The 23,816-nt window shown below is 47.6% G+C and overlaps 1 pseudogene; it reads right to left on the bottom strand.

Annotated features, from left to right (window-relative positions):
* On the bottom strand, positions 1-1,373 carry LOC124675140 (annotated as a pseudogene).
* Between the last annotated feature and the right edge of the window lie 22,443 nt (positions 1,374-23,816).

Below are 23,816 nucleotides of genomic sequence, written 5' to 3' on the forward strand. Positions count from 1 at the left end.
TCATGAAGGATCAAGTACATGCCCCGCGAAGACGACCGCAGAGGATACTTCCTCGAGCACAAAGAATGCAAATGGATGGTCGGCGACGAACTCGACCGGTGGCTCGTCCTCAAAGCAGGCTTCATCTACGTCCATATGGCAGACGGTGACCGCAGCCGCCTCCGTGCCTTCCTCGTTCACCTCGAGAATCGCCCTGTGGAAGACCTCCTGCAGCGCCAATCGCATCCGCATGCCGGAGCCACCGTCGACATCGGGCGCCATGCCAGACAGGTCAGCGTTGTTAGTGCTAAACGCGACCTTAAGTCCCATATCCCGGAGGACGCCGGACAGCTTCCTGGAGAAGGAGATCTTGAACTTGGGCAGCCGGAACTTGTCGACCTCCACCGTCTCTTCCGGCAGGTGGTCGCGCAGGAAGCTCGGGCTGGACGCGATCTTGTCGACGAGGTCCCACAGGCCGTCGTGCGCGTCTGGCAGGAAGACGCACATGGAGTACCGCGGCAGTGGTACCGCAGGTTCGTGAACGTTCGCAGTACCGCGTCGCCGCCTGGGGTCCTGTGACCTGTAGGGCAGCCTGAGCACCTTGAAGCCGTCGTGCACGGCGATGTACTGGCTCCGCCTCGTGTCCATCATGGGCGCGTTCACGGCGCCGCCGTCTAGGAGGTAGAACCTCTCCACCTTGGTTCTCTTCTTCTCGAAGGGCTTCGTCCACTTGCCCTTGAAGTAGATCGCGCTGGCGAGCACCACCACCGTGTCCTGGTCCAGCGATCCCAGAGGAAGGATTGAGTCGATGAGCTTGCCCGTGGCTGCCGCGACCCATCTGTTGATTTCTTTCCTTGATTGCTCCGGCTGTGTACCAAGAGCAATTAATTCCAATCTATGGATCTACTGTATATACACTAAGTTTTCTTGACAAGATCGCTCGATCGATGGGCATGAATGACACATGTACGTGATGACCTACGTATATGCACACTAACCTTGTTGCGGAAGTCGACGGCGCGTATCTCGGCTTTGTACGACGTGACGACGGCTTCCTTGTAGGCCGGCTCCAGTGGTCGCCCCGCGTCGTGCCACACACCGGACGCGAACGCGACGAGTGGCCCGCCCGACGTTGAGCGATCGGCGAGCGCGTGCTCCGCCACGAAGAGGGCGTTCTCGGCGAGCTCGCCGCTGGAGCTGGCGCCGAGGACGGCCAGGAGCTCGTCCAGGGTGCTGCCGCGGGCGCCGGCGGCCACCAGAGAGAGAGCCGAGTAGATTGCCAACGGAGAGAAGATGAGATTGCCACGGTCCTCCGCGGAGGTCACCGCCAACTGCTCGGCGAGACGGTAGGTGAGCGCCGTCAGGGAGTCGCGGCCGGTAAACCGGAGCGCCATCTTACTTGGTGTCTTGGTCTTGCCGTCTAGGGCTAGGTTTGGCTTCGGCGCTGGCTGGATATGATGTCCAGATTGTGTATGTCTATATATACAATCTTCTTCCGTTTTATTACAAAAACGTCGGTATGATTTCCAATTACGAGAGACGTGGCAAGGATACCCCCCTCACTTTACGGATTAGTTTCTGTCCTTCTCTTCCCTAAAAAAAAAGTTTCTGTCCTTCTCCGTTTTTTCTTTGAAAGTTGAAACATAAGGGGCGCACTTTATTCAAAATTCAAAAAAGATACATCGTTTAAAGCATCAGCTAAAACTGAAGGAGGATCACCCTCCCAAAGAAAATATTACTCGGTATCAGAAACAAAAGCTAGTCCAGCTAAGTTACGCGCCACCTTGTTCGCCTCTCTTGGACAATGCTGGAAAGAAGTGTTTCCAATGCCATGAGTGATTGGAAAGCAATCAGTGTATGAACTCCACAGCTCAATCTCTCCATTACATCCATTGATGAGCTCCATACTGTTAGATTCTATGATAGTAGGTGTACAACCGATTGTTTCCAAAAGCGGCAGACCAGAGTTAGAGCCATTTTTTCGATAAAGTACGCTTTATTACTCGATGTATCAAGCATTACATCTAGCCTTTGCATAGTTAAGATGCACACAACTGTTTATTAATCCAGTATCCAAACTACTCCTTCTGATCTCTTTTAATTAACTCGTATTTAGTACAACTTTGTACTAAATTCGAGTCAATTAAAAAGGAACGGAGGGAGTAAAAGAGTACAAAAATGATAAAAGGCAAAAAAGCTAACTAGTCGACAACTCTATTGACTTCTATCCTACGGTTATGCAGTCACCCATGTTAGGTAATAAAGTCCTTGGACGTTTTCTCCAACCGTGTAGACACCTCTATAAATAGGTCTCGGTCCTCGAAGCGTTGAAGCGGCGACCATGAGCGGAGCATAGTTGTACATCTGTAGATAACCTGCATAATAGAATAATTTTTGTCATTAAAAACCTTGTCGTTTTTATACAGCCAAAGCGACCATACAACTGCAATCGCTCCCACTCGGATAATCGTTTTATACCTTGAATCCACCACATTTAGCCAATTGCTAAATACATTGGTAATACTACGGGGTAGAACCTATCTGAATGATTGATCATATAGATCTAGCAACCCGACAATTGAAGAAAATGTGTTTTATTGTCTCTTCCTTGTGACAGAACACACATTTCTTGCAACCCTGCCAGTTGCATTTTGCAAGGCTATCTTTAGTAAGAATCACACCTCGACGAAGATACCATGCAAAGACCTTAGTTTTTAGTGGTATCTTCATCTTCCAGGTGGATTTATTATTTAAGATCGGTTGAGTAGGAATGCAAAGGGTTTTGTACATAGAGGCTACCAAGAATACACCATTCTTGATAAGACTCCAACGGAATTCATCGGTCCCCGTAGATAACTGTGTATTGAATCTAACCGCTGAAGCAGTTCGTTCCAAGAGTCAAGTCGGGGACCAATAAGATCTCGTCTGAACGTTACCGAGGGTGGAGAAGATTCCAACACCTTTTGCAAGGTGTCCCCTTTATAACGAACAATATTGTACAAGGCTGGATACTGTTCACGAAGAGTGGTTATTTCCAACCACTGATCCTCCCAAAAACGTATCTCCGCCCCATTCCTAATGGAGAATGAACCAAATGGAAAGAAGTAGTTCTTACTTTCCATAATGCTAGACCAGAAGTGCGAGTCACCCTTGTTTCCAAATAACCTGGGATATCGCCTTTGAGCCTACATACTTTTTTCGTCGTAGTTGTTGCCATACACGATCCTCCGTTAATAACCTGGCCAACCACTTTCCTAGCAAGGCCCTGTTTTTAAATTCTAGATCATGAACACCAAGTCCACCTTAATCTTTTGGACGGCATACAACACTCTATTTTATCAACCGATATTCTTTTCTCGCTATCCCCTTACCAAAAGAATCTTGATCAAAAGTAATCCAATCGGTGCAAGATTTCTTTGGGTAACTGGAAGAAAGAAATCATATGTAGTATCATGTTTGTAAGTAATGAATTTATGAGAACTAATCTTTCCCCAAGGGATAGGAGCTTTCCTTTCCAGCTAGTAAGGAGTTTCTGAAGTCGTTCTTCGATGATTTTCCATTCAACCAAAGTTAGTCTCCGATGATGAATCGGAATACCAAGATAGGTAATTGAAAAACAACCAAACCCACATCTGAATTGCTCGGCATAAAGGTTGGCATTGTCTATGGCTTCGCTAAAACAAAACAACTCGCTTTTATGGAAATTGATCTTAACACCTGACAATTGCTCGAATGCTGAAAGAATTATCTTCAGATTACGTGCCTTTTCCAAATCATGATCCATAAATAGAATTGTATTGTCGGCATACTGAAGAATTGATAAGCCCCCATCAACTAAGTGGGGAACCACACCTTCAATTTGGCCATTGAACTTAGCGCACTCAATTATAATTGCAAGCATATCCGCCACAATGTTAAAAAGCATTGGGGACAATGGATCGCCTTGCCTCAACCTTTTTTTTGTCTGGAAGTATTTACCAATATCATCATTGAACTTTATGACAACACTATCATCAAAAATGGCATTATTAATTAGAGCGCACCACTCATCAGAAAATCCTTTCATCCGGAGTGTTTGTTGAATAAAAGACCATTTAACTTTATCATAGGATTTTTTAAAGTCGATTTTGAGTATGGCCCCATTCAACTTCTGGCGGTGCATCTCATGAATTGTTTCATGCAAAGTGGTAACTCCATCTAGGATGTATTTACCTTGCATGAAAGCCGTCTGAAAAGGACGCACCACATGATCTGCCACTGAATTCAGTCGAATAGTAGCTACTTTTGTGAAAATTTTGAAACAAGCATTTAAAAGACACATGGGTCTGTATTGCTTAATCCGTTCCGCATCAATAACTTTTGGTAAAAGAATGATTGCACCAAATTGATACAGAGTAAATCCAGCTATCTCGCATGGAGCTCAGTAAACAAATCTAACAAGTCAGTCTTCACAATATCCCAGAAACACTGATAAAATTCAGCTAGAAAACCATCCGGTCCTGGCACTTTATTGTGCTCCATCAGAAAAACCGCTTTTCTAATCTCCTCCTCAGAATAAGGGGCGATTAGAATGTCATTTTCTTCTGGAGTCACCTGGGGAATATCATCCGTCCTGGATTCATCCAAGGATAGATCCGATTCTGCAGGCTCGCCAAACAGACCTATATAGTAAGATGTAATATAGGATTGAAACTTCTCATGGCCTTTGATCCGACCCTCTTCCTAAACAAGAGAATGAATGTGTTTCTTTCTGTGTCTACCATTGTCAACACTATGAAAGTATCTCGTATCGAATCTCCTTCCAACAAGAATTGGCTCTTAGATCTCTGGTACCATTTGAGTTCTATCCTACGGTGTAAACCGACTAACTTTGCATTGTATTGACTTTTAAGTTCAATTTCTTGCGCAGTCAACGGTCGTACCTCAGCGATTGCCTCTAAATCATCAATGCATGATGTTAGGCTGATTTTCTCTTGTTTGAGCTGCCCAGTCATGTGCCTAGCCCACCCCCAAGGTATCTATGCATGGAACATAGTTTATTATTCCACCTTTGGATTGGGGTGTTCCTGGCAACTGGCTTATCCCAAATGAATTTAATCATGTCCGAAAAGCCATCCCGATGTAACCATCCAAGTTCAAATTTGAACTGGCATCTACATTGCGGCAATGGCGTCCAAGTAGTTAACAATATTGGAGTGTGGTTTGACAAGGCTTCGATCCGAGGAAAAGCTCGTACTGAGACTAGAGGGAACTTAAATTCCCAATCGGAGTCCATAAGTACTCGATCCAGCTTCTCGTATGTCGGCTTAGGAAGAAAATTCGCCCAAGTGAACTGTCTCCCAACCATTGTCACCTCTCTCAAATCCAAACTATCAATGAAAACATGAATAACCTGCCCCTGCTATTTTCCTGAGGGTATCTAAGCAAGTTAAAATCCCCTCCTATGATAATAGGATGCGGATTGTCATTAGCCATATTTACCAACTCAAGAAGAAAAGCGGGTTTATGCACATCCTGAGCGGCCCCATGGATAGAAACCAAACTCCATATGAAGTTATCAGACCTACTCCAAATATGAAGTTTGATATGAAAATCACCACCGGAATTATCTAGAATCTCTATAGTCGAAGTTCGGATCACAACTAATAAGCCACCAGAGCGCCCCCGAGGCGGGCAGGATATCCAAGCAAAGTCTTCCCCGCCTGAAAGGTGATTTAGAAAACTTACTGAATAAGTTTGCTTGCCCGTCTCGGAGATAGCAATAAAGTCTAAACAATGTTCCCTAATACTTTCGGCAATATGTAAGTGTTTAGCCAATTCTTTGAGACCTCTGCTATTCTCAAACATGCCATTCATTTAGAAACAATGGGAGATTTAGTCACTTTGGACTTTTTGTTAGGCAAATCATTTCGTTTAATAGAGGATAGTCTGGATTTCCGTTCAGCAGCTTGTAGTTAAATGCATGAACCCAACGCCCCGTCATCCAGACCAACCTCCGACACCTCTCCAACTAGATGTGTGAGTAGCTGGCCGTTTGAGACGGCGTACGCTTCCTTATCATCATCCTCAGATAGAGAGGTATCCGGCTTGCTCGAAACCGTAGGAGTAAGTTTGATTCTATCAAACTCCATACGTCTAAGAGCATTAGGCGAAACTGAAATAAAATTAATAGAACTACCCAACGATACCACCACATTATTAAGCTTGGAAGCAATAAGTGGTGTTGGGAAAGTTAAAAACAATTTAGTACACTTATTAATACCTGAGAAGTCGAGGTTCGACGCTGCCATGCATCGCATGGCCTTGGCCATCGAGTCCTCATTAGTGGCCGCCGCCTCATCCAGACCAACGCCATGGCAATTCCTGCGCCGCGAAGGCATGCAACCTACAGTCGTCGGCGGGTGCATAGGAGCTGCAGCCCTAGGGGAGGAGTGCGTTGATGAAGATCCTCCCCTAGCAGCCCCCACGGCCGGCCCTCTCGACGCACCCAGGGTCAGCGAAGAAGGCCGAGAGGGCTGACCGTCCGCAGGAGGGGGCGGGGGTGACGAAGAACCCCCTCCAAACGCCGCCTCGGAAGTGCATATGCCCTCCCTCAGCGGGCTAGCCTGCCGTCATCCGAAGGAGCAGCAGTAGCGCCCTGCACCACCGGAGGTAGGGAACTCGGGGGCGCCGCACGGTCCATGCCACCCAGGGACGCGGATGGCCGGGAGGCCCCAGCGCCAGGCAACACCGACCGAGGCGGCGGGGTGGGAGAAGAGCCGCCCCCCGACGGGCCATGGTGGTGGTAGCCATCGCCTCCTCCTCCTCCCGAGGTAGCGAAGGTGGCGGGGATAAAGGCTCCCGAGGGGGTGTGGGTGATGGAGACCCCCCTCGTCCAGCCAAGTCCCCGCTGAGGTGCCACTGCAACAGAACAATGCCGTCCCCAGCTAGCGAAGGAAGTGGTGAAGACAAAGCCACTGCAGAAGCCGCAACTCTCCTAGCTGCCACGGGTGAGATGCAACCCAAAATCCAAATCCTTCCTCCTGCCGGTCTATCCAACCTAGACTGCTCAGCTGCCGCTGCATAGGGCCAAACGCAAAGCCTCGGCGGAGACCCGAGGATAAGTCAAAGGAGAAGACCGACCCTCCAAAGAAGGGCTAATAGCTCGCAGCTTCTTCACCACCTCAATTGCGTTGGGAGTCTGCAGGTTGGGATTGAAAGGTGTAACAACAATGATCGGTGCCACCTTACTTGCTATGCCGGGTGCCGAAGTGCTAGGTCCCGCCTGCTGCGGCTGAGTAGTCGCGGTCCCAGCTGGTCCCAACCTAGACTCAGAAGTATCCATGGCATCATCATCGCCATCAGCCGCGCCGTCCCCTCCCTCATCTAGATCATCCCTCTTCACCCAAATCAAAGGTACAAAATCGGGCTCTAGTACATAATCAGTTGGCTCCCTGCGGAAACAAAACTCGAAGGCCTTGAACTTGACCACAACATCAGCTTTAGCAATGGGACGTGCCTCATCAGATGGACCTCCAAGGACCCCAGCCTGTACCATAGCCACCTGAATCCGTAATATAGCTTTGCGCTTCAGACTCGTGAGATCAACATCCACCGTCTTGCCCACCAGTGACCCAACTGCCCACAACCCGAGAAAGTGTCGAAGGGTATGGGGAACACCTTCTACATGTAGCCACACCTTTTCTAACTCTGCCTTATGGTGTCCGCAACGCAGCAATAGAAATGGAAGAACTGAAAGAAGGCACTCCCACATGAATACAATCCACTCCGTCGAGGTCATCAAAAGAAGGAACTAAAGCGAGGAACTGCATGTCGACATGAGGAACCGCCTCCCACTTCCAATTCGGACTGTCTGAACAACGACGAGCCACCTGTCTAGCAATCACATCGGCTGGAACTGCATGACCAGTGACCGTAACCAGCGCTATGGGAGACAAACTCGGGGAAAGATCATCAGTAACCACAGAATCTGGGAAGGCAGTGAAGTACGTCTCCAAGAGCCTAGACCCAGACACAAAAATAGAAGGCCTCAACATCTTCAGGTGTGCCTTCCTATCGCAAATGTAGCAATAATGCTTGTCCTTGCAATCCTTGGCCGCATGCGAGTTATGTGAGCAATTCCGACACCAGACTCCCTACCCGCTGGCTTGGCTGGCTCCACTCCCTCCAACTGAACCCTGGCACTGATGCAGAAGACTGACCATGCGCCTGTAACGGTAACGAGGACGCCACAGGCAAAGGTGGCGGCGCATACAAGGTCTGCAACGCCGGTGCTTGAGCAGGAGGCTGCTGGAACTGTGCATAGTTACCATGCTGCTCAAACCCAGAAGAAATGTTTGGAAACTGGTACATATGGTGTTGACTTTGTAATGGAGCCATCAATCCTTGCGAAGCAAAGGTTTGTTGAGGCGCAGAAACTTTCTTGCTGCCCTTCTTGAAGTTGCCCTTTTCTTTAGGCTTGCCCTGTTTCTTGAAACGGGTGGTCTTGTTGACCATCAACACTTGGTGTTCTTTCTTTATCTCCACTTCAGCAGTTTTCAGCATGGAGAAGAGTTCAGGAAACTCCTTATTCATGTTTTGCATGTTGTAGTTCATCACGAAGTTCTTATAACTAGGTGGCAGTGATTGGAGGACACGATGAATACCCAACTGGTTAGGAATCACTATTCCCAAGTCATTGAGCTTCTTCGCGTGCCCAGACATCTTGAGCACGTGCTCTCTAACGGAGCTACCCTCTTCCATCTTACAGTCAAAGAACTGTTCCGAGGCTTCATAGCTTTCCACTGCCGCGTGAGTTTCAAATATCATTTTGAGCTCATGGACTATCTCATAAGGGTCATGGTTTTCAAAACGCTTTTGAAGCTCGGCCTCTAGGCCATATAGAAGGGCACACTGAACTGTGGAGTAATGAGTCTTCTGAGTGGTGTAAACATTCTTTACATCATTGGGAGCAGTTTCTGCAGGTGGGGAACCTAGCGGTGCTTCGAGCACATATTGCAGTTGTCCAGCAGTGAGGACAATCCTCACATGACGGATCCAATCCGTAAAGTTGCTTCCATTGTTCTTAAGCTTTTCTTTCTCTAGGAACTCATTAAAGTTGATGGTGGGGACCGCCATAATCTACAACATATTTGCAAAAGGTTTTAGACTAAGTTTATGATAAATTGAGTTCATTTTAATTCTTAAATTAACTAGGTGAACTCCCACTCAAACAACATCCCTCACGTTGCCTTAGTGATAACACGAACCAAATCCACTACACCAAGTCCGATCATCACGAGAGAAGATGTAGCTTCAAAGGTGAACATTCAACATGTTCATCATATCATCCATATGACTCATGCTCTACATTTCGGTATCCCGTGTTCCGAGACCATGTCTGTACATGCTAGGCTCGTCAAGGTTAACCTTAGTAATTGCATGTGCAAATCTGGCTTGCACCCGTTGTATGCACACGTAGAATCTATCACACCCGATCATCACGTGATGCTTCGAAACGACGAGTCTTAGCAACGGTGCATACTAAGGACGAACACTTTATTATCTTGATATTTAGATAGAGGGATCATCTTATAATGCTACCATCGCAATCAAAACAAAATAAGATGCATAAATAATTAACATCACATGCAATTCATAATATGTGATATGATATGGCCTTTCTTCTTGTGCTTTTGATCTCCATCTCCAAAGCACGAACATGATCTCCATCATTACCAGCATGGCGTCAAGGTCAGTGGCGCCGCTTCATGGTTGTCCATCATTAATAGCAACTATAACAACTACTTAAATAAAGCTATTACATGATGAATAGACACGCAGGTCTTAACAAATTTAAAGACAACCATTAGGCTCCTGTCGGTTTCCATAAAACAATAATGATCATCTCATACATCAAATATATTCACAATCATATAGCCATATCACATCAAATGACCCTGCAAAAACAAGTTAGACGCCTCTAAAAAGTGTTTGCATGTTTTACGTGGTTCGGGGCTTTCGAGTAAGATCCGATCTACCTACGAACAAGAACCACAACGCTGATACAAGTGTTGTCAAGTGTAGATTGTGAATTGGATCTCAACTATGATGGGAGAAACTGACACCCGCAAAGACACTTATGCAATACAAGTTGCATGTCAAGCGTGGAGCAAGTATCATGAACGCGGTCATGTGAAGTTAGCCCGGGCCGCTTCATGCCACCATCCCGCAAGATGCAAAGTACACAAAAAGCAAGCGACAACAAAAGCACCAACGCCCACAAACCCATTGTGTTCTACTCGTGCAACAGATCTATGCATAGACACGGCTCTGATACCACTGATGGGGATCGTAGCATAGAAAACCAAAAAATTCTACCGCAAGAATGAATACCACCAAGATCTTATCTACCAGATCTGAGCAACGAGATAGATAAGAGACGTACCCTCGAAGATCCAAAGTGTTAACGAGATCAAATCTCGTGGATGATGTAGTCGTACTCTTTCCGAACTCAAGTTCGAGATGTAGTCCTTCTAGTGCTGCAAGCGGGCAGCACCTCCGTACTCGGTCACACCTACGGTGTCGATGAAGACGTCCTCTCCCCGTTCTAGCAAGCACCGGATGTAGTAGATCCTTCTCGGAATCCCAACATCACGACGTGGTGGTGGTGGTGGAGAAGATTTCTTGCAGGGTTTTGCCAAGCCGGTACAGGAGCAAGGACAGAGAGAGGATGTCGGCTAGGGTTTCTTAGTTCTTGGACCTTTAGAACCCTTGCCCCTCCCCTCTTTATATAGGGGAGGGAGCAGCCATGGGATCCTTGGCCCTTACTTTTCCTCCTTGGGCCGGCCCACAAAAGGGCAAACTTGACCCTTAAGTTTCGGGGAAACTTACCATTTAAGTCTTGGGAAACTTGTCCCTTAAGCTATGGGAAGCTTGTCCCATAAGCTTGCTAGGGGTTGGGCTGGTTGGCATGGTGCGCCCAGCCCATTGAGGCTAGGCAGCGCCTCTTCAGCCCATGTGGCCCCTCCCGAGGTGGTGGGCCCACCGGTGGCCCACTAGAACCTTCTAGAAGCTCCGGTCAAAATACCGATATTTTTCCCGAACCTCGGAAGATGACTTCCCTTATATGAATCTTATTCTCCGGACCATTCCGGACCTCGTCGTGATGTCCTGGATCCCATCCGAGACTCCGAATAACATTCGGTCTCCATCTCATATTCAACATCTACTTAAACAACATCGAACCTTAAGTGTGTCACCCTACGGTTCGTGAACTATGCTGACATGATCGAGACTCCTCTCCGATCAATAACCAATAGCGGGACCTGGAGATCCATAATGGCTCCCACATATTCAACGATGACTTAATGATCGAATGAACCATTAACATATGATACCAATTCCATTTGTCGCGCGATACTTTACTTATCCGAGGTTCGATCATCAGTATCTCTTTACCTAGTTCAACCTCGTTACCGATACATACTATCTACTCGTACCGTGATATGTCATCTCTTGTGACCTTGTCACATGCTTGCAAGCCAATTGGAAGACATTCCACCGAGAGGGCCCAGAGTATATCTATCCGTCATCGGGATGGACAAATCCCACTCTTGATCCATATGCCTCAACTTATACTTTCCGAATACTTAATCCCATCTTTATAACCACCCATTTACGCAGTGGCGTTTGATGTAATCAAAGTACCCATCCGGTGTAAGTGATTTACATGATCTCATGGTCAAAGGATTTGGTTACTATGTAATGAAATCTTATAGCAAGACGAACTTAATGACTTGATCTTATGCTACGCTTATTATGGGTGTGTATCCATTATATCATTCTCCCAATGACATAACCTTGTTATTAACATCCAATGTTCATGATCAGGAAACCATGATCATCTATTAATTAACAAGCTAGCTTAGCAAGAGGCTTACTAGGGACTCTATATGTTTACATAACACACAAGTATTAATGTTTCCGATTAATACAATTATAGCATGGGATGCAAACATTTATCATAAACACAAAGATATAATAATAACCAATTTATTATTGCCTCTTGGGCATATCTCCAACAGTATGCACCAATAGGAACGCACCACTTGTCCTGGCACCCCCTAGTTTTCGTTTAAACGGAGATTCGATAGTCCGCGCTTTGTAAAAATCACAACCGGAGATCCGTATGTCCAAAAATCACAAACTTTATATCGTTGGAATCCTAAAAATATAAGGAACATTTTGGAACAGTAAAATGTGGACTTAAAGAAGTTTGAGATTAATTCATTTTTAAATGCCTAATCTGAGTACTTCACCCATAAAATGAGATCTACATACCCTTTTCGAGTGATTCCTTTTGCTTATGCTTGCAAATGGAACCCTCTGTCCAGTAGTACCAAAATCACAATTTGTCTACTGTACCAAAACACCTTTTACAATTAATGGTAGTTGCCCTTCGCTAGTGCGACATAGACGGTTCGCAATAATTCAACCAACCGTAAAACTTGACCATGGCATCATGCATGTAGTAAACAACCAGAGAACAACTAAGAGGTGTGATCATGATTAAGATACATATTGCACTCATATTTCTGTTTGTACATGTCAATGTATGGCACCATGCTTATGGTGCAATGTTATATGTTCGTAGATTGTGATTGTGCCGACTGCAACGGTTGTGCTTGTGAAGATTGTACCAACTCTCCACCTTATCCAGGCAAGTGACACACACCAAAAGTCCCAGTTTTTATCTATGCACATTAGAGATTTTTGTAGTATACATGTGTAGGGTCTTATGCTTGCTATGTAATTCCAGTAGTCTAGCTACCACTACTTGACTTACTTTGACGCCATTAAATTTAGTTGTTGCTCAGCTATGCTATGAAATGATTTTGTTAGTGAGTTATGGAAAAACAACTAAGTTTAATGAACTACCTGGGTGGAATTGGTATTGCTCGGTTTATGTTGAGTGGTTACGCCGGAGTCATGTCTATGGAGGTCGTGTGTATCGCACTTGTGGAAGGCCACCCAGGAACAAAGAGATTGTAGACAACCTTTCTCAATAGCTACCGTACAGCCACATGCTAATATGGGCTCTGGCTTGATGGAGTATGTTGTGAGAACCCGGATCCTACGTGACAGATGATGTAGGGGATTGTAGGTTGGTACGGGTCCATAGAGAATAGTCTGGGGGATTTACTTCCGAAAAGTCTTATCCTAGTCGACATCTGTCTATTTGAGCAGAATGTGCATCATGGAAGAAGAGCAGACTAGGTCATGTGGGTAAATTTGTACAACCTCTGCAGAGTGTTAAAACTAAGTACTTAGTCGTGTCCCCGGTTACGGACAAATTGAGCGAACTGACAAGGATCTTGTTCGAAGATCTCCTCGTTCCAATTTCTTAAATAAAACTTGATGGGTGAATAGGGAATATGACAATTGGTGCAAGTGACTATTGGCTAGCAGGTCCCGTGCCATGTCCATGGTCACGTGTGCACGCAAGGGTAGGTCGCCCAAACCAAGTTGATCATATGCAATCGGAAGGCTCACTGATGTCTATCGGTGGTGTCAGGGCTCACTGATGTCTATCGGTGGTGTCCAGGTTCATTGATGTCTATCAATGGTACCGCTTAAATTAGTCTGAAATTTTGTCAAATGATAGGATAAAATTGGCTTTATGCAAATATGCCTGAGCTCTACCAGCAAAATGATCACGTATGTGTTAGGTTGCCACTTGTGTCCACCATAGTGTCATCTTGTCAATACAATTCCAAATGTATTGACCTTCGGGCTGTAACGTTTTATGTTGCAGGTTACTTTTCTATCTGAAGATTTATTTTTAGGTTCACGAGTCTTTGCCCAACATGTCTGCCTGTGGCTTCATGAAGGAAGATGGCTCCATGCTTTAAGATTTCTTGCTGCTTTAAACTCTGAATTTGCGCTAGCCTGAGAGCTATGCAACTTGTATCGAATTATTTTATTTTCGCCGGATCTTGCATTGTAATGAAGACCTTTGCTACTTGGTATTACATCTTAACCTCTGTGTGCTAGCAGTGCGATCCGGGACTAGCACTGTTGCACAGAGACTCTCACTTTTTCTGGTGAGGTCACAACAGATGGTATCAGAGCACTGTGTTGCCCTTAGGTTCGTGACCCTAAGGTTTGGATTAGAAAATAGTAAGACCCTAGGAATGAAAATTCCATCTTATCTTGTTTATACTAAAAAGAAATTTTATTCGCAAATTTCTTGTATTCTTTCCCACTTCATCTTCAAAATGTTTCTCTATTACTTTAGATGGCTTACCTCCTGAAAACCCATTTAGAAAAGATAGTTTACACTCGAAGTAGGAGGGAAACTGCTTGGAGCACTCAAGACAAATAGAGTGACCACCAGTTCTGTTTTTCTTAGCTTTCGAGTTGAGTTTGCCGACCACATGAGGTAGCCAAGCTAATGTGTTTATTTCCCATTTTCGAGACGTTTTGCGATTCACGTATTTCAAAAACCAAATGTTTGTTATGAATGCTTGTGTGTTTAAGGTTGTTTGTGCATGTGTTGTGTGAGGGTAGGAATTTTATTCCCTTACACTCTATTCTGAACTCTGCTCTTACCTATGCCAACCAAACAGAATGTCGCCCCGCCAAGAACCTGAAGTGCCAGCGGATGTTAAGCAAATGATTGAGGCGCAAGCTCAGCTGATGCAAGCAGTGACACAAACCATAACCCAGTTGAACCTCCACCGCATGTGGATATGCTGACTAGGTTCCTAAGGCTTCGCCCAGAGAAGTTTTCAAGGGCAGCAGAACCCATGGTGGCCAATGATTGGCTACGTTCTGTGAACAAGGACTTGGTGACCATAGGATGCACTGACACTGAGAAGGTCAGATTTGCTGCTCATCTACTGGAAGGACCCGCATCCAGTTGGTGGGAGAATTTCCAAATCACTCATCCAATAGCAGAGGTGACTTGGGAAATCTTTGAAGAAGGTTTCCATCCCGCTCACATTTCCTCTGGAGTGATGGACCTGAAGAGGACTGAGTTCCTAAACCTTAGACAAGGTCATCGCAGTGTGTCTGAATACATAGAAGAGTTCAGCACTTGGCGCGCTATGCACCGGAAGATAGCAACACGGATGCCAAGAGGAAGGAAAGGTTTCTTAAGGGACTGAACGACGAGCTGATGATTCAACTGCCAGTGGTATACTTGCCCACTTACCAGTCACTTTGTGACAAAGCTATAACCCTGGAGAACACCATGAAGCAAGTGGAGAAAAGGAAGAGAAAACATGGCTACGACAAGCATGGTTCAGGACCACCACATAAGATGCGATGTTATGGTGAAGGCAGTGGAGGTTCTGGATATCACAAGTATGGGAACAATGATGGAGGAAGTAAGCATCATCACCACAATGGAAATGTCCACCATCACAATGGCCATAAGAGATATCATCACCCCAACTCTGGAAAGGTAAATGGCAACCACAATGGAACCAACAATGGCCACCGCTCTGGGAAAAGAGACATCAGTCAAGTTGAATGCTTCAAGTGCAGGAAGACGGGACATTATGCCAATGAATGTCCTGAGAAGGAGTCTGAGGAAGCAAAGAAGGCCGAAGAGGCAAGGAAGCCGAACCCGTTCCGGAAGGGGCATGTTAACCACGTCAATGTGGAGGAACTATATGATGAACCCGACACAGTAATCGGTACGTTCCTGCTTAACAACAGCTCCCCAGGGGGAGAGATGCTAGTAAGTGCTGGATGCAGACATCTGACCCTAGAAATTGGAAAGCATAAGTTCCCAGTCGACTTGATAATATTGGAATCCCAAGGTTTAGATGTAATCCTCGGTATGGATTGGATTACCGCCTATAGAGGTATAATAAATTGTACAAAGAAAACTGTTACACTCACAACCCCAGAAAAGAAACGAATTCGTTTCAACTCAACCTTTGAGCTTAAAGATAGTAAGGTCAACTCTCTTAAGGGGGTTAGCCTAGAGGATGTACCCGTTGTGAGGGAATATCTAGATGTTTTCCCGAAAGAGTTGCCAGGATTACCACCTGATAGAGATGTTGAGTTTCTCATTAAACTTTTGCCCGGTACTGGACCCATAGCCAAGGGAACCTATAAAATGGATGTTGAAGAACTAAAGGAGCTCAAGAAGCAGCTTAAGGAGCAAATTAAGAAAGGATTTATTCGACCTAGTTCGTCATCTTGGGGAGCACCTGTACTGTTTGTGGAGAAGAAAGATTCTAGCAAATATTGATGATGGACTACCGTTCGTTGAATGATATGACGATTAAAAACAAGTAACCATTGCCCAACATCAACGACTTGTTCGACCAATTGAAGGGAGCAAAGGTATTCTCCAAGATAGATCTTCGGTCGGGTTACTTCCAATTGAAGATCCGGGAGGAGAATATACCTAAGAACGCATTCACAACTAGATACGGTTTGTATGAGTATACCGTTATGCCCTTTGGACTAACCAATGCTCCGGCATATTTCATGACCATGATGAACAAAAAAGTGGAATATTTGGATAAGTTCGTGGTGGTATTCATCGATGATATATTGATATATTCAAAGGATGATGCCGAGCAAGAGAAACATTTGCGCTTAATCATGGAAAAGCTCAGAGAGCACAAGTTGTATGCTAAGTTCAGCAAGTGTGAGTTCTGATTAGACAGAGTTGGATTCCTTGGACACATAGTTTCAGCAGAAGGAGTCATAGTAGACCCAAGCACAGTTGCAGCTGTGACCGAATGGGAGTCACCCAAGAATGCAGGAGAGACTCGGAGTTTCTTAGGACTCGCTGGATACTACCGGAGATTTATTGAGAATTTCTCCAAGATTTCAAAGCCCATGAAATAATTGTTGAAGAAGGATAAGAAATTCATATGGACTGACGAGTGTGAAGCTAGTTTTCAAGAGTTGAAGCAATGCCTAGTAAGCACACCGGTTCTATGTTTGTCGGATATAAATAAGGATTTCCAAGTGTATTGCGATGCTTCTCGTCAAGGACTTGGAGGTGTTCTAATGCAAGATGGAAAAGTTGTGAGTTATGCTTCGCGACAACTCAAACGTCATGAGAGAAACTATCCAACTCATGACTTAGAGCTAGCATCTGTCGTGCATACTCTCAAGGTATGGAGACATTATCTGATGGGAAAGCATTGTGATGTGTTCACATACCATAAGAGCCTGAAGTACATTTTCACTCAGAAAGAACTGAACATGAGGCAAAGAAGATGGTTGGAACTAATAAAGGATTTTGATATGAATTTGCAATACCACCCAGGAAAGGCTAATGTTGTAGCCGATGCGCTAAGCCGTAAGACCTATTTAAACGGTCTCACCGCAGGAGAACTACCTGAAGAATTGTGTGAACATTTCAAAGATCTCAGACTGGAGATTGTGCCAAAAGGTTATTTGGCAACGCTTGAAGTTCAGCCAACCCTAATGGATAAGATTAGAGAAGCTCAGAAGTCAGACAAAGAAATAGAAGTAATCAAGGCCAATGTTGGGGGGATGACCCCCGGTATGCCAAAGGCATGCCAAACCGGATGGCTCGTGCCATCAAGATACCGGTTTAATGTTTATACCGGAACCTGAGGTTAAGAGTTTAGCTAAGTGGAGCTAAGCCGGTATCCCCAAGAGGGGTATCACGGAACCCGGTAAAGAAGATACCGGAAGGGAGAGCCTGTCGGCAGGACCGGTCAAAGATTCTCTCCAGAGCTAGAAGACAAAGATGAGCTAAGAAAAGTAACTTTTGACGAAGGGCTGACGATAAAGAGAAGAGTGACGGTCAAAGGAGCCGGAGGACGTCAGCGCCTCTGATTAAAGAGGACTCCGGTGTCATCTATGATTAAAGTAGCTTTGTAAAGTAGTTTGTCTAGTCAAAGATGCCATTAGGGTTTCTTCCAACTTAAGCCACCCTCTCCCCTATATAAGGAGAGGGGGTACTGCCTCCTACAGGCGCGAGACCATAGAGAGATCAGTGTCTCGAGAAACTTGTAACCATGTTGAGATCAATGAAGCTAGCGATCTAGTAAAGAGTTCTTCCTCTTGTCTCTCTTCTTGTATACCGGCCTTTGGTTGTGTTCTTGAGGAAAGCATCCAGGAAGTTCTTCCCATCTAATCGCAAACCCTCCCCGAATCCTCATACGTCCATTCGGCCCCAACTTAAGCCATCCTATGGCATCCGCTCGTTCACCACGACGACGGTTGGCGCCCACCGTGGGGCATGAAGTGGCGCATGCTTGGAGTTCACATTCGGGCGGGCCTCCTCGAGTTCGCCGGCGAACGGACGGTGTACGCGCTTGTGCGGAACTTCTACTCCATCGATTTCATCAACGACAACGCGGGCTGCTTCGCCAACGGCGGCATCTTCCCCAAGAACGGCCGCATCATTGAGTTCGGCAGCCACCGCATCTGCTTCGGCACCGTCCCTGTGCGCCGGCGCCTCTCGCCGGTGCTGGTGGCACCGGACCCGCCAAGATGGCTGCGTGCTGGTCGCGCGCCCGGCGGCGTCGAGGTAATGATGACCGGTGTGGCTGGTGCGGGAAAGGAGGTTGAGGCTGAAGGCGCCGGTCGCGCGGTTTCGACCCGTGCGGCTAAGCCACCGCCGGAGCGTGACGCGAGCGCGGCGGGAGCATCATCCGCGCCACCGGCAACGCCTCTCCAAACGGCGATGAACGCGGCGGCAACCCCCATCGCGCGAGAACATCGACCGGCGGCGGCTCGAGCGGAGCTGGAGGCGCAGCGCCGAGGATACTCGAGAGCGGCAAAGACGTCGTCAAGGCGCAGCGCGAGCTGAACCTAACCGTACGTGAGTATAACGCTGCCCATGGCTTTGCTTACGGTAGCGCTCATGCTGCTAGGATACCGGAAAACCGGCTTAAGGCTCGCAATCTAGATCGGGATTTGCGTAAGGAAGTTCTTACCGGCAAAAGTACCTCGCATCCGTTAGCATTGTAGAGAAACCTAAGTACGGCGAGTCCGGATAAAACAATAAAAGCTGCTAAGGCTGCTGTATATCCGTGTGATTCGCTTACCGGAGAGGCTGCGGCAAAGCAACAAGAGCGTGTCGGAGAGCTGCTAGATGCTTGTAGAGCAGCAGAACGCCGAGCAGGCTGGCTAAGCTGAACAAGGCTATAGCCTCTAAATCCGCGCGTTCAACAAAGAATGCCGGAAGCAAGTCCCGAGGGCGAGGCCTCGCCCCCCATCCGGACAGAAGAAAAGAAAAAGAAGTGAACGCACGGCAGATGACTGTGTATGATCCGGTCCTTGCCGGTAAACAAAAAGCCGGGCAACATGATGCCGGTAGAAAAAGCCAAGGGGCAGAGCGAGGCTACGCCAAAGAAGGCTATGCCGGAAACAAACATGCCGGTAAACATGAAACCGGGCAAAACTATCCGGCTGCAAGGGCTGCGTATGATGAAGATGAGGAAGAGATGCCTCCACCAAGGTACCGGCAGGCAAGGGCCGCGGCACCAGAACGTTACGATGAAGCCGATTCTAACAGACCGGCAGCATACCGGAACCCTTTGGGAGAACGCTTGGGAGAGAGGTACTTACCGGAACGGGATGCGAGGCACCGTCTGGATAGAGTGTACTTGTCAGAAATGATCGAGGAGGAAGGTCCTCCAGGTCCAAAGTGCTTTGGCCCAAGGATCATGAGAGAAAAACCACCAGTTCGCAACTTCACGTTGCCCCGTGACACAAAAACATACGATGGCACTACGAAGCCGGAAGATTGGCTCGCGGATTACGTGACCGCGGTATACGTCGCAGGCGGTGGAGGAACCGTAGCAGGAGGAGGAAACCGGCGTTGGGCCGTGAGGATCATACCATCGTTTACGGTTGGACCGGCAAGAATCCGGCTAAACAACTTGCCGGCGGGAAGCATAAATGGCTGGCTGGATTTTGAGGAGGCTTTTGTGAGCAATTTCAGCAGCACCTATCGGAGGCCAAACAGGCCGCGGCAACTCGCTCCGTGTGTGCGGCGCCGAGACGAAACAGACCGGGATTATCTGGCCCGGTGGAACACCACAAGGAACTCTTGTGAAGGGGTAATCGAGGCACAGGCCATTGCTTGGTTTAGCAGTGGGTGCAAAAGAGGTTCGCCACTGTGGCAAAAGCTGCAGCGGAACATGCCGACAACGTTGGCAGAGATGATACGTGTGGCGGATAACTACGCGTTGGGAGACCCAACGCAGCCGGCAGTGCAACCTGAACCGGAACAGCAACGCCAAGAGCAACACCGGGACAACCGGAACAACAAGAGGAGGGAAGATTTCCCGGATCGAAGGTATGGCCCGCGACAAGTTCTGCTTGCCGTGCTGGAAGACTCGATGCCGGCGGCAGCCGGAGGCAAAGAACCGGATCGCAGCCATGGGCGGGTCCAAAGAAACAATGGGTGGAAAAGAAACCACGGGTCCGAAAAGAAGCCGGCAAGAACCCGCAAAATACACCATGGAAGCTGCCATGGACCAACCCTGCCGGTGGCACACTCCAAATCCGGCACACCCGTCAAACCATCTGACGAAGGATTGTACCTGGACCAAGTACTTGAAGGAAAAAGGGGCGGTAAAAGATGCCCAAGGGCGAGGAGGCAATGCAATGATGCCACCACCGGACATGCCGCGGCAGCAGCAGCTACCGCCACCACCGCCGCTTACCGGGCCAAACGCTTTACCGGTGCAGCCAAACCGGCAGCAATACCAGCAAGTTAACCGGGTGGAACAAGATGATAACCAGCTACCTCCACCGCCACCTTTAGGCCGGAATGTTTACGAAGACCCGCATACTGTGCTGTGTTGTTTTTGTCACCGAGCCGACAGACGAGGCAAAGTATGCACCGCCGCTCCATGGAAGTAAATGCCGTGATGCCGGCGGTGCCTAAATACATGCGGTGGTCCAACCAGGAAATTGCTTGATCGATCAAGGATCACCCCAAAATCATGCCGAATCCGGGCGGATATGCTCTTGTTGTGGACCCAATCATGAAAGGGCCGCAAACTCGAGTGAAGTTCAGCAAGGTGCTGATAGACAATGGCAGCAGCATCAACATCATGTACAAGCACACCATGCATACGGCTGGGCATAACGGAAAACATGCTTCAGCCAACGCGCACAACGTTCCATGGAATCGTTCCGGGTTTGTCCTGCGCACCGGTTGGAAAAGTCCGGGTGGACGTGTCGTTTGGAGGACGTGACAATTGCCGGGTTGAGAACCCGGAGTTTGAGGTGGTGGATTTAGATAGTCCGTACCATGCTTTGCTTGGGGAGGCCGGCGCCAGCGGCCTTCATGGCCTCAACCCACACGGCGTATCTCAAGATGAAGATGCCGGCACCTCGTGGACCTGCGGCTGTGGTGGGAAACTACAAGGTCTCGCTGGAAACGAGCGTCTGCCGGATCGAACCTAGCGGAATCGGCTGGTGATCGCGGAGGAAAAGAAAAGGATGCAAACAGCCGTTGCGCCGGCTCGATCCTCACGGCTGAGCTTAGCGGCAATGAGTGCAAGTCCGAGCGCTCCGGCATTCAAGCCAACAAATGAGACAAAGGACATTGTGCTGGATCCGGCCTACCCGGAGCGCACCGTTCGTATCGGTGCCGGCCTCGATCAAGCATAGGAAAGCGCGCTCGTCGGCTTCCTCCGTGAGAATCGGAATATCTTTGCCTGGTCAACTGAAGATTTGGTAGGTGTTCCGAGGGAGCTGGCTGAGCACTCCTTGAACGTTCGGAAAGATGCCAAGCCGGTGCGACAACCCTTGCGCCGGTTCGCTGAAGATAGAAGGAAGATCATAGGAGAAGAAGTAACCAAACTGCTTGTTGCCAAATTCATTGTGGAGGTCACGCACACAGAGTGGCTGGCCAATCCGGTGATGGTTGAAAAGAAGAAAGATGAGAACCTGGAGGCAAAAGCTCCGAAGGTGTGGCGCATGTGCATCGACTACACCAACCTCAACAAAGCTTGCCCAAGAGACCCTTTTCCTTTGCCACGGATCGATCAAGTGATTGATTCAACCGCTGGGTGTGAGTTGTTGTCCTTCCTGGATGCCTATTCCGGTTTCCACCAGATTCCCTTGAAAAAGGAAGATCAAATAAAAACTGCGTTCATTACCCCGCACGGGGCTTACTGCTATATCACTATGCCTTTTGGTTTGCGCAACGCTGGTGCAACGTACCAGCGCTCGTATGCAAAAATGCTTGTTTGATCGAGATCGGAAAGAATGTGCAGGTGTATGTGGATGACATCGTGATAAAAACTAAGGTAAAAGATACCACGATCGATGATCTCCGGCAAACGTTTGATAACCTAAGGAGGTTCCGGATGAAACTCAATCCGGCAAAATGCACTTTCGGTGTCCCTGCCGGCAAGCTGCTGGGTTTCCTCGTCTCAAGCCGAGGCATTGAGGTCAATCCGGTAAAGATCCGGGCAATCGAAAGAATGACAATACCACAGGATTTGAAGGACATACAAAAGTTTACCGGAAGCTTAGCATCGCTAAGCCGGTTCATAAGCAGGTTGGGAGAGAAGGCCTTGCCATTGTATGCCTTAATGAGAAAATCCGATAAGTTCGTCTGGACCCCTCAGGCAGACGCAGCATTCAAGGAGCTGAAAACAATGTTAGCTACCGCACCAATATTGGCTTCGCCATTGGAAAGAGAACCGATGTTGTTGTACATAGCAGCAACCAACCGGGTCGTGAGTGTTGTTGTGGTAGTAGAAAGAGAAGAGGAAGGAAAAACCGTCCAGAGGCCGGTATACTACCTGAGCGAGGTGCTCTCCCTCTCAAAGCAAAACTACCCGCACTTCCAGAAAATGACCTATGGCGTGTTTATGGCCGCCACAAAGCTCAAGCACTACTTCGAGGAACATCCTATGAAGGTGGTGAGTGAAGCACCCATCTCTGACATCATGTGCAACAAAGACGCCGGCGGCCGGATTGCGAAATGGGCGATCCGAGATATCACCATACGTACTGGTGTATGAAAGAAGAGATGCCATAAAATCACAGGCTCTGGCTGATTTCCTCGTTGATTGGGCGGAGATGCAATACAAACCACCGGATCAGAAGATGGAAATCTTGGAAAATGCACTTTGATGGATCCAAGCTCAAGGAGGGTCTAGGTGCCGGTGTGGTGCTTACTTCACCGAAAGGAGATCACCTCCGGTATGTTTTGCAAGTACATTTCAGAGCATCGAACAATGTCGCTGAATATGAAGCTTTGATCCATGGGCTTAAGGTCGCAAAAGAAATCGGTGCGCACCGGATCATTTGCTATGGCGACTCAGATCTTGTGGTACAACGGTGTTCGGAGATTGGGATGCAAAAGATGCCAACATGGCCTCGTACCGGTTTCACGTGCAAAAGATTGCCGGGTTCTTCGAAGGTTGTGAGTTTCACCATGTACCGCGTGCCAGAAAATGAAGCTGCGGATGCTTTGTCCAAGATAGGCTCATCCCGACAAGAAATTCCTCCCGGAATAGCTCTGGCACACCTGAGAGTACCATCAATCAAGCCAAGTCCAGAGTCGGAATCAATTTTTGTACCGGAGTCACACATTGTGCCAATGGATATCGATGAAGCGAACCCGGGGACTGTTCCGGGAAGCTCGGGGACTGCCGTACCCATACAGGAAGAAATGATGCTGGTGGATAGCATGGAGATAGATGCACCGGTGTTTTTGGTTCGAGAGATACCGTCATGGGCTAAACCTATTAAGGAATTCCTAATCAACGGCACCTTGCCGGGCTGACGAAAATGAATCAAGGAGAATCCAAAGAAGGTCCAAGGCATACACATTCATCAATGGTGAGGTGTACAAGAGAAGCGTTACCGGTGTC

The sequence above is a fragment of the Lolium rigidum genome, chromosome 7 (assembly GCF_022539505.1).
Source record: "Lolium rigidum isolate FL_2022 chromosome 7, APGP_CSIRO_Lrig_0.1, whole genome shotgun sequence".
In the NCBI taxonomy this organism is placed as follows: domain Eukaryota; kingdom Viridiplantae; phylum Streptophyta; class Magnoliopsida; order Poales; family Poaceae; genus Lolium; species Lolium rigidum.